The sequence below is a fragment of the Hesperophylax consimilis genome, chromosome 3 (genome assembly GCF_061612785.1).
Source record: "Hesperophylax consimilis isolate HC1 chromosome 3, BYU_Hcon_1.0, whole genome shotgun sequence".
Lineage (NCBI taxonomy): Eukaryota > Metazoa > Arthropoda > Insecta > Trichoptera > Limnephilidae > Hesperophylax > Hesperophylax consimilis.
The window spans coordinates 1,115,123-1,129,014 of NC_142838.1; the positions used below are offsets into that span (position 1 = coordinate 1,115,123).

Here is a 13,892-nt window from a genome sequence, read left to right on the forward strand (position 1 = left end):
TACCCGACGGTGTTCTGTGAAAATCCGGTGTTAAAGGAATACGATCATAGGCCACAGTCATCATCATCAATCCTTCTTTATGGCCATCCTGTCAAGTCGAAACAGAAGTCTCGAGCTGGACCAAATTAGGATCATTAGTGGTACCCTCGGTGTGGACTGTGGAGCCATTACGTGTTCTTCAAATAAACACAGACGAGATGAGCAGACGGCAACCGACAGGTACAGTGCGTTACCATGCTACCAATAACGTCCACTCCACGTACTTCCTTTCAACTGGTAAAGTAAGGTTTCTTTGCCAGTGAATCCATTCACAAGGAGTTATTCATTATTGCTAAATAGATACGAGTACATAGTATTGTGCAGACCTACACCTGTTTACTGCTGTAAACATCATAAACTACCACACGGCTTTTGTATTGATGAAAATATATTATTTAAAATGTAAATACAGTATTACATCACTTGGTATGAACCCTTCTTTAATCGCTTTGCGGTATAGACAGGATAAAGCCAGTTAAGCCGGAATAAGGGCCTGGAAGTGACGGTGACCTCAATGAACTTTCACTTCTCTAGCGGAGACCCTCTTTAACCTTAGATGTCGTTGTTTACAACTGTGTGTATAATAGAAATTGATTTTGAAGTTTGAATTTTTTTAGCCCTCCAAAACGATCGCACTCCGAGCTCCGAGCTGTAAGAAGCGAGAGGGTGCGTGACGTCATTTGTGCGCTGAACGTCCTGTGGTTAGTGCATTTTGTATGTAGATTTTAAAATTCTTTAACAAGGAATTCCAGTAAATTTTGTTAATCAATGTTTACTGTCTAACTAAATTAAGGGTATTTTTTATATAAAAATTTCATACTAATCTTAATTGTTAACGATAGAATTTGTGTTTCTCGTCAAAACATCGGCAGACAATGCTCGTCTCTACGGTATCATCGATGTACCTACGTAGCTCACGCCGCGTTAGTACGCCGGGCTCTCGCCAGCGGGTATTGTCATTGTTTTTACATAAATTTGAAATCAGTTCCTAATTACTTATTTTTACATAGACGTTAAATTGGCACGAAGGCGATTTTAGTCGCGATCGCGCTAGCTGTTTGAGTTACATTATATTATGGAATAACTTCAATTTTACCGCTTTGAATTTAACAAAACCTTCTAAAATGTCAGGAGATACTACGATGTAAGATAAAAAAATCGACAAAACTAAAAAGACACACAAATCATCTCAAAAACTCAGATCAACATACCTAACTAAACATTATAAAACTATATAGCGACCTCTCCCTCTTATTATCAAAGTACGCAAGTAACAGAAAGAGATGTTAAATTATTATGTTTACTAATTTAAAACGGAGTACATTTGACATCGGATTTCGTTCGACCAATCATGGAGCGTATACAGGCAAAGCTTTGAAATCATTTTTAAAGAACGATTTATTAATTCTGAGAATAAAAATATTCAGAATCGGTGTTTTTTAATCTACATGAATATATTTTATAAAAGTCTGTTTATTTTTTACTCAAATTGCGTATTGCAGCGAGTTGCGACAATAGTCAGTTGTATAAAGGTGTGCGAGCACTTTAGTTTAGCGCTGACAATAATAACATTCTTTATTCATTCGTGTTAGCATTATTTCTAAGTACGCTTGCCGCACAAATTGCTGAAATCATTCAACTTGTCAAGTAAGCAGCTTATAGGGCAATAATATGATCTCTTTTGATTCCTAATGGGAATAACTGAATGACGTATTTGCATTTCAAGTCAAGAACATCAAATCAACACAGCAATATAATTACATCTATCACATACTTACACAACCTGGCTAAACATTAATCGCTTATCGAGAAGTAATTTAGCAAAAGAAGGAAACAAAGGATTTGTAAGGCCACTCGCGTATCTTCATCTCGTGGAAGACATCTCGGTTTCTTCTCATCTCGGTGCGAGTTTAATGATAGACCTGTACACGTCGGATAATATCCAAGGGAATGTTAATACTTTCATACTTGATAGCCTTGCTTGGACGGAGATTAATTAACAATCTCCATTTATTAAATAATATTATTTTTACCGCAAAAAGCCTCGATCGTTAGTTGGTCGACTGGTTATAATAATTCATTTTGATGACACAACAAACTAGTTTTAGAACTGATTATTTTAAGTTGTAAAACTAAAACAGATTCTGTTAAAATTAAATCGAGCAATTAGTAAATACCAAACACCCAAGGTTCTAAAATACAGTTTTCAGCCAACAGATGAAAATATTGAATCCTTTTCAGTTTACTGGGAAGTAACACCATACATAATTGAGAGTCAGAAAATATTTACATCGTCATGGTTCTCGCATTTGATTCCAGTTCGATTCCCGGCAAAGTGCAAAAAATGAAATGACGTGGATTTTTCTGTGCATAACGCACTTCGTCAGTCGTTGCGGCTACTGACTTCTGTGGTGGAGAGATTGAAAAAACATTATAATTCATTTCGTCGAAAAACAATTTGTTCCAATTCATTGTTGTAATCTGGTGCTGCGCTCCAAATAACGCAATATCTTCGAAAAAAAATTTAAAACAATCATCGTCGTCAGTCTAGAGTCTAGAGCTAGGTGGTGATCTTTAAGTTTGATGAACCCGGTGGCTTTACAGGACAATTAGTAAACGTGGTAGTTATAGATGCAATATCGTGGTTAAGAGGAATACACAAACCAAAAATGTTATTATTCTTAGTGTGTCTTATATCGCAACGAATTTAAGTATTTAAGTAATAGGCATAACAATTGCTTGGCAAACGGTCGATTTTAACGTAAGAGTGTTTTAAATTTTATTTTGTGAATAATTTTATAGGAAAACGTTTTTCGTACATTTCATGTAATTTTATTTTTTTAGTAGTTTGCGCCTGTAATTAACAATTTTATTTCCATTATACTCAAGCAAAACGATAGAAAAAGCTGAATTTATCCAAAACATATTTTGGGTATTTACAATGTAAACTGATTCATGGTAAAGATTAATCTAAAACAAATTAAGCTTCTCCTTCGATGGACCCGTAATTGTTTATTACATGGGTAGATAATGAATGCGTACAATTATCAATACGTTTTGATCAAATGTTTGTGTCGTCACATTAAGATTTTTTTTAGGGATCATTGCAAGATTGAAAATATCATAGAGATTCTAGTATTGTTAGTTAATCTACGACGTTGTAATGCAATGAATCATTTCCAAAAATGAGAAGAATCTGAAATGAGCCACTCATGACTCAGGATAGACTGAAAAACGACCACGAGGCATTTTTGTTGATTCTGTATACTAAACGGTTACGTTTATCAACTTCGTTGGGATATAGCACGCAATAGAGGAAAGTGAGATATTTTGTTCAGTGACCTCTCAAATGAAACGTGTTCATACAAACGAACACCTGTACACCGGTACAGGTACAGGTACACCGCAGACACAAAACGTCATGTTTATGCACCTCCTTCAATAAACACAGATGTTGCCACATTAAAGGGAAAAGAAATGGGGAAAACGAGATATAGTTCATTTGTTGTGGAAACACAAGACAGAGCCTCCCACAGATTCATTCCAAAACAATATCTTATCTAACTAGAAAAAAATCCACGAAAATATTGAGGTTTAAAGCTGAAATTATACCTAAATTCATAAACATCAACGAATTGACATCATTTTTTGATAAAACTGTACGTTTCACAGAGCCACTTTTTGCCAAGTGAAAAAACATTCGATGTTACCACGATAAGAGTTTTACAAGGTTCGGATTTAATTTAATTAGCGTCGTTTTATACAAAGCCGAAGGTAATTCATTGCGAAATGATTGAGAGTTCGTAAGAAATTGCAGTGGACGAATTCCAGTTCAACCTGTCCTTTGCGACACTTTTTTAATCGATTTAATAATATATTTAGCTGTCCCACTTAACCAGTAACGAGATTGATGGAGTGAGTGAGAGCGTGTGAGGTAGGCTATTACGGGTAATGTTTCAGCACAGTAGACACGAGGAGGGAAAGTTAACAATTTAACGCAATGCGTGGCCTCTAAAATGATTAGTTTGCCACCCGACCTGGGATTTGGATGCCCGATGCCACGATGCGGGGATGGGGAAGAGGGAGTTTAGTGCGTGGGATGGGATGGGCGGGTGGGTGGCATTACGCGACAGAGCTGGAGCCGCAACTCGACACTCACAACTCACCATTCACAGTCCGCGGTGTGAGTAGAAATGGGCCTTTTCCCTCCCTTCACCCTCGAGCACTTGGGTAATCCAGTATCGTTTTACTCCTTTTAGAGGGAAAATACGAATTTCAAAACCGTACCATAACTGTAGGTCTTTGTTCATTCACTAAACTTCTCTACGAAAACACTGGGTGACAAATTCCCGCACGATAGTGTAAGTATCGTCATAATGCCGGATGACACGATACTAGCAAAGGCCCTACTCTTCATTTCAGACTGAAATAAATATACATAGCTAACCGAACGTTGCTAAAAAGACATTTAAAACAAAACCCAAAAGTTTGTAATCAAATAAATTAATAATCTACGATTGAATTCAACTGAACAAAAAATAACAAGAATGTTGTAGAAATGAGATCCCTGAGGCTTGTGTCGGACGTGTTACAAATAGAGATTAGGAAATAATGTAAGGCGTAGATAATGAATAATGAATAATATTAAGAAAGAGACGCTTATGTGGTTTGGGCATGTAGACGGAAGAATATATAATAATACATATGAATGGGAGACAAAGTTGGAACGCCCGAAAGAGACATGCACGATCTAGTGAAACATATATGTACCTAAATGAGAATAATAAAGGATAGATATGTAAGAGACGATGTATAAATGTGAATGAGGCGTAAAGTCTGCGCCAAGACAGAGTCGAGTGGCGGTCCATCCTCTCTGCGTAATCCTGCGATGGTAAATAACAATAGGAAAAGCAACTTGATTCGTTTGCTTAGTTTTACTAAATATGTAACTAAATAATGCGAAGCAAAACAGTTTCAACAGGAACAGTTTCGGGTGAATTCCCGCTATATAAACAGGAGAGGGTAGAAATGAGGGTAAATTGCAGTTTCCTCCCGTTCTATTTAGGAGGGGTGCGGAGCCGGGAGGCTTTATTACAATCCCAAATGATATACAAATAGGTACTCGAGATAAATTTACAACCTGTAAACCTTCCCTCGCTTTATTTTGTTATTTCGGGTGTACTCAGTGCGCATGGCAGAATTGTGTTTCAGCTAGGAACAGACTTGCCAGAGGGTTGTTGTTAAATTATCTAATAAACTGATTTTCCCTCTATAATATTGTCCTAACGGCATTATTTCAAACAGCTTGGAAAAGCTTAGAGACGCGCCTCAACAGCGCAGTGGTCTAAGCATTTGAAGCATAATAGAAGGTTATGGATTCGGAAACATTATTTATACTATGTACATATGTTGATTCAGCACGGGCGCTGCTACGAGTAGTTTGTTGTGGGGGTTTGGAGAACATAGTCAGTTGGGAACACCATGTTAGTTCTAATGGTATTTGATTGTAGTGCGCTCCGAAGAACTATGGCCTATGATAAATTCGAAATCAGTACCTACACAGCCGGGAAACATTAGTATCGTTGACGTTTTCCGCGTTATAACGAGTTGTTTTGTCTTGGCTGTAGTGGAATGACATGCCAGAATGTGTGTTTTCTCTGTCCTACACAAAGATATATTAAACTTCATAAATAATATACCTACAAGTCCTCCAAGCAATACAAAATATTAAAAAATATTAATTTAAAGTCGCGCAGAACCATTGAAAAAATAGGGATATTAAAAGTAGTGTTGATAATTGCATGTTAGCTAAAAAGCGCAGATCCTTGTGGAACCACGAAATCTAACATAACTTGTCAAAATATCCATTAGAAAGTTAAACAAAAGAAATACACATTTCAAATATATAGAACTAAATTAATAGACATCATAGGTAGGTACTTTATCGAATGTATGAATTCTTGACACAATCAGTTCCAATTTAAAAAATGACACTTAAATTCGAGTTCATTCAACTGGAGTTACAATCGCATTTACATAACCGAAATTAGTATTTTGGAAGATAAAATAGTTTAACGAACTGGCCTCGAAAAAAATAGGGAAATTTTTGGGGATTTGTTTATTTATTCATTAATAAAATGGTATATTATAATAGAATCCTCCTCCGCTCATCTCACTAGGGAATTCCTGTGTCGAGATGAGCAGCTTTACAATTACATTTAATCAAATAAGTAAAGTACATAATACATACATAGATGGATTATATCGGATATGGGGTTTCTACAGTGAATTATGACAAAAGCCACGATATGGGTAATCCAAAATCACCACTCTCAGCTAGTATGGAATTTTTTACTATTTCATTGATTCCAATTGAAGTATTTTTCTTCAATTAGATGCACAGGGTTTTTGTTCAATATTCAGCACATATTTTTTTAAAGGATGTTTGGTTATTGCTGCTATATTTTTTTCAACTACAACTTGGCACATAATAAGTAATAATGAGACGAAATATTAAACGGTGTTACATAACGTTGTTGATTATCAGCACATGGCTATCGGAAACGACGATTGTTATCAAGGTAAACGTAGGCCAGAACTAACATCCTTCCGTAACAATTAGATAATCACTCAAATATACTATTTACCTAGGCAGAAGAACACATAAAATTATAAATATTGTATGTAGGTAAGGTAGGAACCAGTGACTTCTAAGCCAGGTGGAGTGCTAAGCTTAAAAAAACGAAGTTATTGATGTTGTTATTGAAAATGCTTTTTTTTTAAATTTCATTTTTTTTAATGCACATGTTTCAGTTTGGTGGGGATAGGGGATAGTGGGGAAGAAAGTAAAAATAAAATCTTTTTTTTTTTCAGGTACAGTAACATCAATAGAGTTGTTTTATTCAATTGTAGCATCCGCTCACGCAGCCACTCTGTTAGCTATGTTTGGTGATCTAGCAGGGGTGCCCGGGTTCATGGGATGAGGTTTGTCTAGGTCTTGGTTGAGGGAGTCTCTTTTAAATTCTCTAGCCGGACTCTCTCGAACTAATCGCCTTGCACCGCAGGGGAAGGGATTGAGTTATACGTCAGTCACTCCTGGACACATTGACCACCAGATTCCTACCCTTCTCTCATATCCTTTTCCCTCCCAGAACATCTTCTCCTTCCTTTCTCTAAAAATACCCTCCAAACAGCATCCCCAAAGTGAAATAGGCCCTGACGGAATTTTTTCATCAGGGCCTCCTGTATGGAGCTAATACTTATTTGTGGACACCGATTGAAAGTTAAAAATATAATTCGAACTAGTTTTCCCTGAGTTGCCTACTGGGTGAGTTAGTTAACTATGTTTATATTTAGACTACTACTACTTTCAATTCTACAATGTTATTTTTAGGTTTTTAAATACATCTATTTGAAGGAAAGCAAATCTTAAATTTAAAAATATTAAATTAATCCAATTCCCGATATCCCATCTAGCTGAAACTTGTTGTCGATGACAATGCATTCTATAAACTTTGGTGACAATCGCGTATACACACGTGGTCATATACACATTTCTCTGAAATCAGATGACATTACAGCAGTAAATAAATGTCGGTCCTACCCGATCAGCATTTGGTAAGGTTAGTAAAGTTCTCGACTCTAGTTCCTGGGTAGGAAGTCTCAATCCTCATAATGAATAAAAATATTAGTTGTTCGAGGAGAATGAACGCACGTGAAATAACACAACAATGAGAAAACGGCAGTGCAGTGCATAGTTAGTACCTACAATACGAAATACGTTTTGTTATATCCACTAAGTCTACTAAATTTGCGCTATATAGTGAAGATTGAAATATATATACATACAGCCTGTTGAACGGTGTTTTTGTTACACATTGTACAATCAATGTACAATTTTTATTTTGAATTATGACTAACAAAAAATGTCACATTTTTTTAGTAAGACCGGTAATGTGTAACCCACATAAGATCACCAATATTTTGATCAATAGTCGGTAGGTAATACGGAACCCGGTAATATAAAATTGGAAGGGGTGAATCGGGGGAGAAGAAGGAGAAATCAGGAAGATTGGGAGAAGCTCACCATTCGGATAGTCGTTAAACCATTGAATAATTATTACATCAATGCATTAAACAGACGTTCTTTCAAGCAATTAATAAATGTACATCGACATATAAAGATCGACACTGATGACCGACACATTTTATCACGTTGATGGATTCGTGCAGATATCCCTAGGAATCCAAGGACTAGGCAATAGGGTTTCGTAAAAAACTCAACCATCTATTGCATTCCTCTTTGTTGAAAATGATTTAAAAAATGTCTTTAGGCATTTGGAACTTGCAAGGTTAAAAACGGGATTGCAGGCCGTTTCCTGATAAATTTCATTAAATTCACAATCTAACACGCGTTCATGCACCTGCATTTGCCTTGCTTATATACAATCACGACAAGCGAAAATGTTAGAATTTTTATAAACATGTTTTCCGATATCGTGATAATACATCCGTGTTTTACCAAAAGTTTATTAGCAAACCTATCAATTTATTCATTAAGGGTCTGCAAATTTGAAGAGATTTTTAATAAGTCAGCATTATTCAATATTACTAATTTTTCCCTTTGTGTTTTAGTTTGGAACCTTCTAAATGTATCAACTAAGCACAGCTAGAAGAAACTTTGCAGTAGGTTATTTTACCCCATTCCATTACCACTCGATTCTTTAATTTGAAAATACTGAGTAATTCATCCAGATTACCGAGGCTAATGTGACGGGTCCGGAATTTCAGTTGGTAGGTACCTATACCTATTTACAATACATAACATTATCATGAGACAGGTACGAGGGTAATAATACATTATATAAATAGGCGGATTGGAAAGTACCCACTAAGGCAAAATATAAAAGGATAATATCTGGGATGACCAGCCATTACAATAATAGGGACTTTCTTATTATTACTATCAGATTTTAAAGTAAATAGGCGTATATACTTATAGGTTCTCACAAAAAGTGTTTTAAAAGCACTTTGACCGGCCTCCGTGGTCGAGTGGTAAGGCTCTCAACTAGCAAACCGGAGGTCGCGGGTTCAAATCCCGACGTCTGCGAGTAAATTTTATTGAATTAATTTGCGTTATTTCACAATTTAAAATAATATGAAGTATATTTGCGGCACGTTCCAGAGACGAAGATACTCTCAGTATCGCCCTGGTGTAAGGACTACCATTCGGAATTGAAACGTTGTTTAAAATGGCTTTGGCCGTGTTTAGTGACCAGATAAGAATATTATGGCATTTTCCCACCTTCCTCTCACGCATCTGCTTCCCGTCCCAACGCAGTTCTGCCTCACAACGTACCCCAATTGGGGATGTCATAGTCTCACTGGCTCCAGACGGGTGGGAACATTTTCCCACCTTCCTCTCACGCATCTGCTTCCCGTCCCAACGCAGTTCTGCCTCACAACGTACCCCAATTGGGGATGTCATAGTCTCACTGGCTTCAGACGGGTGGGAACATTTTCCCACCTTCCTCTCACGCATCTGCTTCCCGTCCCAACGCAGTTCTGCCTCACAACGTACCCCAATTGGGGATGTCATAGTCTCACTGGCTCCAGACGGGTGGGAAAATTTTCCCACCTTCCTCTCACGCATCTGCTTCCCGTCCCAACGCAGTTCTGCCTCACAACGTACCCCAATTGGGGATGTCATAGTCTCACTGGCTTCAGACGGGTGGGAACATTTTCTCACCTTCCTCTCACGCATCTGCTTCCCGTCCCAACGCAGTTCTGCCTCACAACGTACCCCAATTGGGGATGTCATAGTCTCACTGGCTCCAGACGGGTGGGAACATTTTCCCACCTTCCTCTCACGCATCAGCTTCCCGTCCCAACGCAGTTCTGCCTCACAACGTACCCCAATTGGGGATGTCATAGTCTCACTGGCTCCAGACGGGTGGGAACATTTTCCCACCTTCCTCTCACGCATCAGCTTCCCGTCCCAACGCAGTTCTGCCTCACAACGTACCCCAATTGGGGATGTCATAGTCTCACTGGCTTCAGACGGGTGGGAACATTTTCCCACCTTCCTCTCACGCATCTGCTTCCCGTCCCAACGCAGTTCTGCCTCACAACGTACCCCAATTGGGGATGTCATAGTCTCACTGGCTCCAGACGGGTGGGAAAATTTTCCCACCTTCCTCTCACGCATCTGCTTCCCGTCCCAACGCAGTTCTGCCTCACAACGTACCCCAATTGGGGATGTCATAGTCTCACTGGCTTCAGACGGGTGGGAACATTTTCTCACCTTCCTCTCACGCATCTGCTTCCCGTCCCAACGCAGTTCTGCCTCACAACGTACCCCAATTGGGGATGTCATAGTCTCACTGGCTCCAGACGGGTGGGAACATTTTCCCACCTTCCTCTCACGCATCAGCTTCCCGTCCCAACGCAGTTCTGCCTCACAACGTACCCCAATTGGGGATGTCATAGTCTCACTGGCTTCAGACGGGTGGGAACATTTTCCCACCTTCCTCTCACGCATCTGCTTCCCGTCCCAACGCAGTTCTGCCTCACAACGTACCCCAATTGGGGATGTCATAGTCTCACTGGCTCCAGACGGGTGGGAAAATTTTCCCACCTTCCTCTCACGCATCTGCTTCCCGTCCCAACGCAGTTCTGCCTCACAACGTACCCCAATTGGGGATGTCATAGTCTCACTGGCTTCAGACGGGTGGGAACATTTTCTCACCTTCCTCTCACGCATCTGCTTCCCGTCCCAACGCAGTTCTGCCTCACAACGTACCCCAATTGGGGATGTCATAGTCTCACTGGCTCCAGACGGGTGGGAACATTTTCCCACCTTCCTCTCACGCATCAGCTTCCCGTCCCAACGCAGTTCTGCCTCACAACGTACCCCAATTGGGGATGTCATAGTCTCACTGGCTCCAGACGGGTGGGAACATTTTCCCACCTTCCTCTCACGCATCAGCTTCCCGTCCCAACGCAGTTCTGCCTCACAACGTACCCCAATTGGGGATGTCATAGTCTCACTGGCTTCAGACGGGTGGGAACATTTTCCCACCTTCCTCTCACGCATCTGCTTCCCGTCCCAACGCAGTTCTGCCTCACAACGTACCCCAATTGGGGATGTCATAGTCTCACTGGCTCCAGACGGGTGGGAACATTTTCACACCTTCCTCTCACGCATCAGCTTCCCGTCCCAACGCAGTTCTGCCTCACAACGTACCCCAATTGGGGATGTCATAGTCTCACTGGCTCCAGACGGGTGGGAACATTTTCCCACCTTCCTCTCACGCATCTGCTTCCCGTCCCAACGCAGTTCTGCCTCACAACGTACCCCAATTGGGGATGTCATAGTCTCACTGGCTCCAGACGGGTGGGAACATTTTCACACCTTCCTCTCACGCATCAGCTTCCCGTCCCAACGCAGTTCTGCCTCACAACGTACCCCAATTGGGGATGTCATAGTCTCACTGGCTCCAGACGGGTGGGAACATTTTCCCACCTTCCTCTCACGCATCTGCTTCCCGTCCCAACGCAGTTCTGCCTCACAACGTACCCCAATTGGGGATGTCATAGTCTCACTGGCTCCAGACGGGTGGGAACATTTTCGCTATCCTGATTTTGAATTGAATCACAGGTGAGGAGATTTACCCCCTGTGAGAATACACCGGCAACCTTCATTCAAATAATCACAATGGTAAATATTGCATCTTGCTGTAAAAAACGACCCTATTTAAAATGCACCACTGCACAGCACGAATTTTTCGGATTATGGAAAGGATTACTCATTATTATTGGTCGTGAAGTCCCGACAACGCTAAAAAAATTCAGCACTCAATTATGATGTATAAACGTATCAAGCACAAAATTATTATGAGCCCAATTATTATGCTAGACTAGAACTACAGAAAAAAATATCTGTAGTATTTTAATAACCATGACGAGTTGTCACCCTTGCAAAGGCTGCAAACCAAATTCCTAGTTACTAGTTACTAGGTAAGCAATGAAGGAACGTATTATTTCCTTGTATTAGTGGGTAGTAAATAAGTAAACTTACCAAGTAACTTTTCAAAGTAATGTCTTCTGCGGAATTACAGCGATTCAAAGGAATTAAGAAGATTGTCTCGCCAGGTAAATTGGAGAGCGCAGTCAATGAAAAATCCTCAAATATAGGAATGATGTCACTACCGAGAAGATGTTTCATGCTCGTACTAACAAATCACTGCAACAATGTCCATTGCAATACCTTCTCACTAATAATATTCCTTATTATTCATGGAAAATCCAAACAAGGTATTTATTTGCAATGTCCAAATAAAATACTTTGAAGATTCTACTGTACACTTTTTAAGAAATTATTATCACTTCAAAAATACATTATTTGAACAAAAGTTAAAACAATGGAGTATTCACGCACAAAATCACTGATTTATAATAGTTAAAACTTTTGGGGAAACTAGTTTTTGTTGATGTTTTTATAAATGCCACAGAACTTTTGTTTGTTTGTCCTCGGTTGCTATGGAACACGCGGCAAAATTAACAATATTATTAAAAGATTGTAAAAACAACATACGTCCTCGGTCTACGACTGCCGGCTGCGCACTGAGTTTTTGTACCGGTCTACCGGTTCGTTTTCGTGCTCGCGGTCGGGCTTGTTAACATCGAAATCGAGTCTTATTAGAAAGTAAAATAAAAACCACAAGTAAAAATGCTTAAGCACTACCGATAACAAATATCTGTTTCTTACTAAGTAGTTGTTACTTTTTATAAATGCTTTTTACTTGTTGCTTTGTTTGATGTTAAGGGGACGAATCTCAGGTGCTATGAACCGCATGAATGCAGTTAAATTATATTATACAGTGCAGTCAAATTGGAAAATAAAATTTTAATGTTTTTTATTTGTATGCATTGATAAACGATACGTTTTTAATTATCCATCAATAAAGTCCTTTGGTTTGACATTTTTTTCTTCGACAACAATTTAATTATCAGGTCGTAATTAAACAAAATAATAATGAAGATTTTTTAAAAAAGTTATATAAACTCGCGGCATTTTTTTACAAGGCATTTATTGCCAAATCCAAACAGTATTATTTATTTATTTATTCAGTAATAGCGAAATTACTTAGTGGTGTAATTTTAAATTAAATTAATACAAACCTACGTTGTTTAAAATAACCAAATCTGTTATGATTTGTTTATTTTAAACATTATTTTAAATTTGTTTCAAGACTCTAAATTGTGGGTTCCGCTTGTTTCAAATGTTCGATGAGTAAAAATACTAAATTGTGGGTTCCGCTTGTTTGAAATGTTCGATGAGTAAAAATACTAAATTGTGGGTTCCGCTTGTTTCAAATGTTCGATGAGTAAAAATACTAATTTGTGGGTTCCGCTTGTTTCAAATGTTCGATGAGTAAAAATACTAAATTGTGGGTTCCGCTTGTTTCAAATGTTCGATGAGTAAAAATACTAAATTGTGTGTTCCGCTTGTTTCAAATGTTCGATGAGTAAAAATACTAATTTGTGGGTTCCGCTTGTTTCAAATGTTCGATGAGTAAAAATACTAAATTGTGGGTTCCGCTTGTTTCAAATGTTCGATGAGTAAAAATACTAAATTGTGGGTTCCGCTTGTTTCAAATGTTCGATGAGTAAAAATACTATATTCTGGGTTCAGCTTGTTTCAAATGTTCGATGAGTAAAAATACTAAATTGTGGGTTCCGCTTGTTTCAAATGTTCGATGAGTAAAAATACTAAATTGTGGGTTCCGCTTGTTTCAAATGTTCGATGAGTAAAAATACTAAATTGTGGGTTCCGCTTGTTTCAAATGTTC

The 13,892-nt window shown here is 38.7% G+C and overlaps 1 protein-coding gene across 1 annotated transcript in view; it reads right to left on the reverse strand.

Moving 5' to 3' along the window:
• LOC149424816 (uncharacterized) overlaps positions 1 to 12,652 on the reverse strand; it is a 124,237-nt gene extending 111,585 nt beyond the window's left edge. The window contains exon 1 of the mRNA XM_089647185.1: positions 12,119 to 12,652. The gene's annotated coding sequence lies outside the window, so the exon portion shown is untranslated. The remainder of the gene's footprint in view (positions 1 to 12,118) is intronic.
• Positions 12,653 to 13,892: the final 1,240 nt, after the last annotated feature.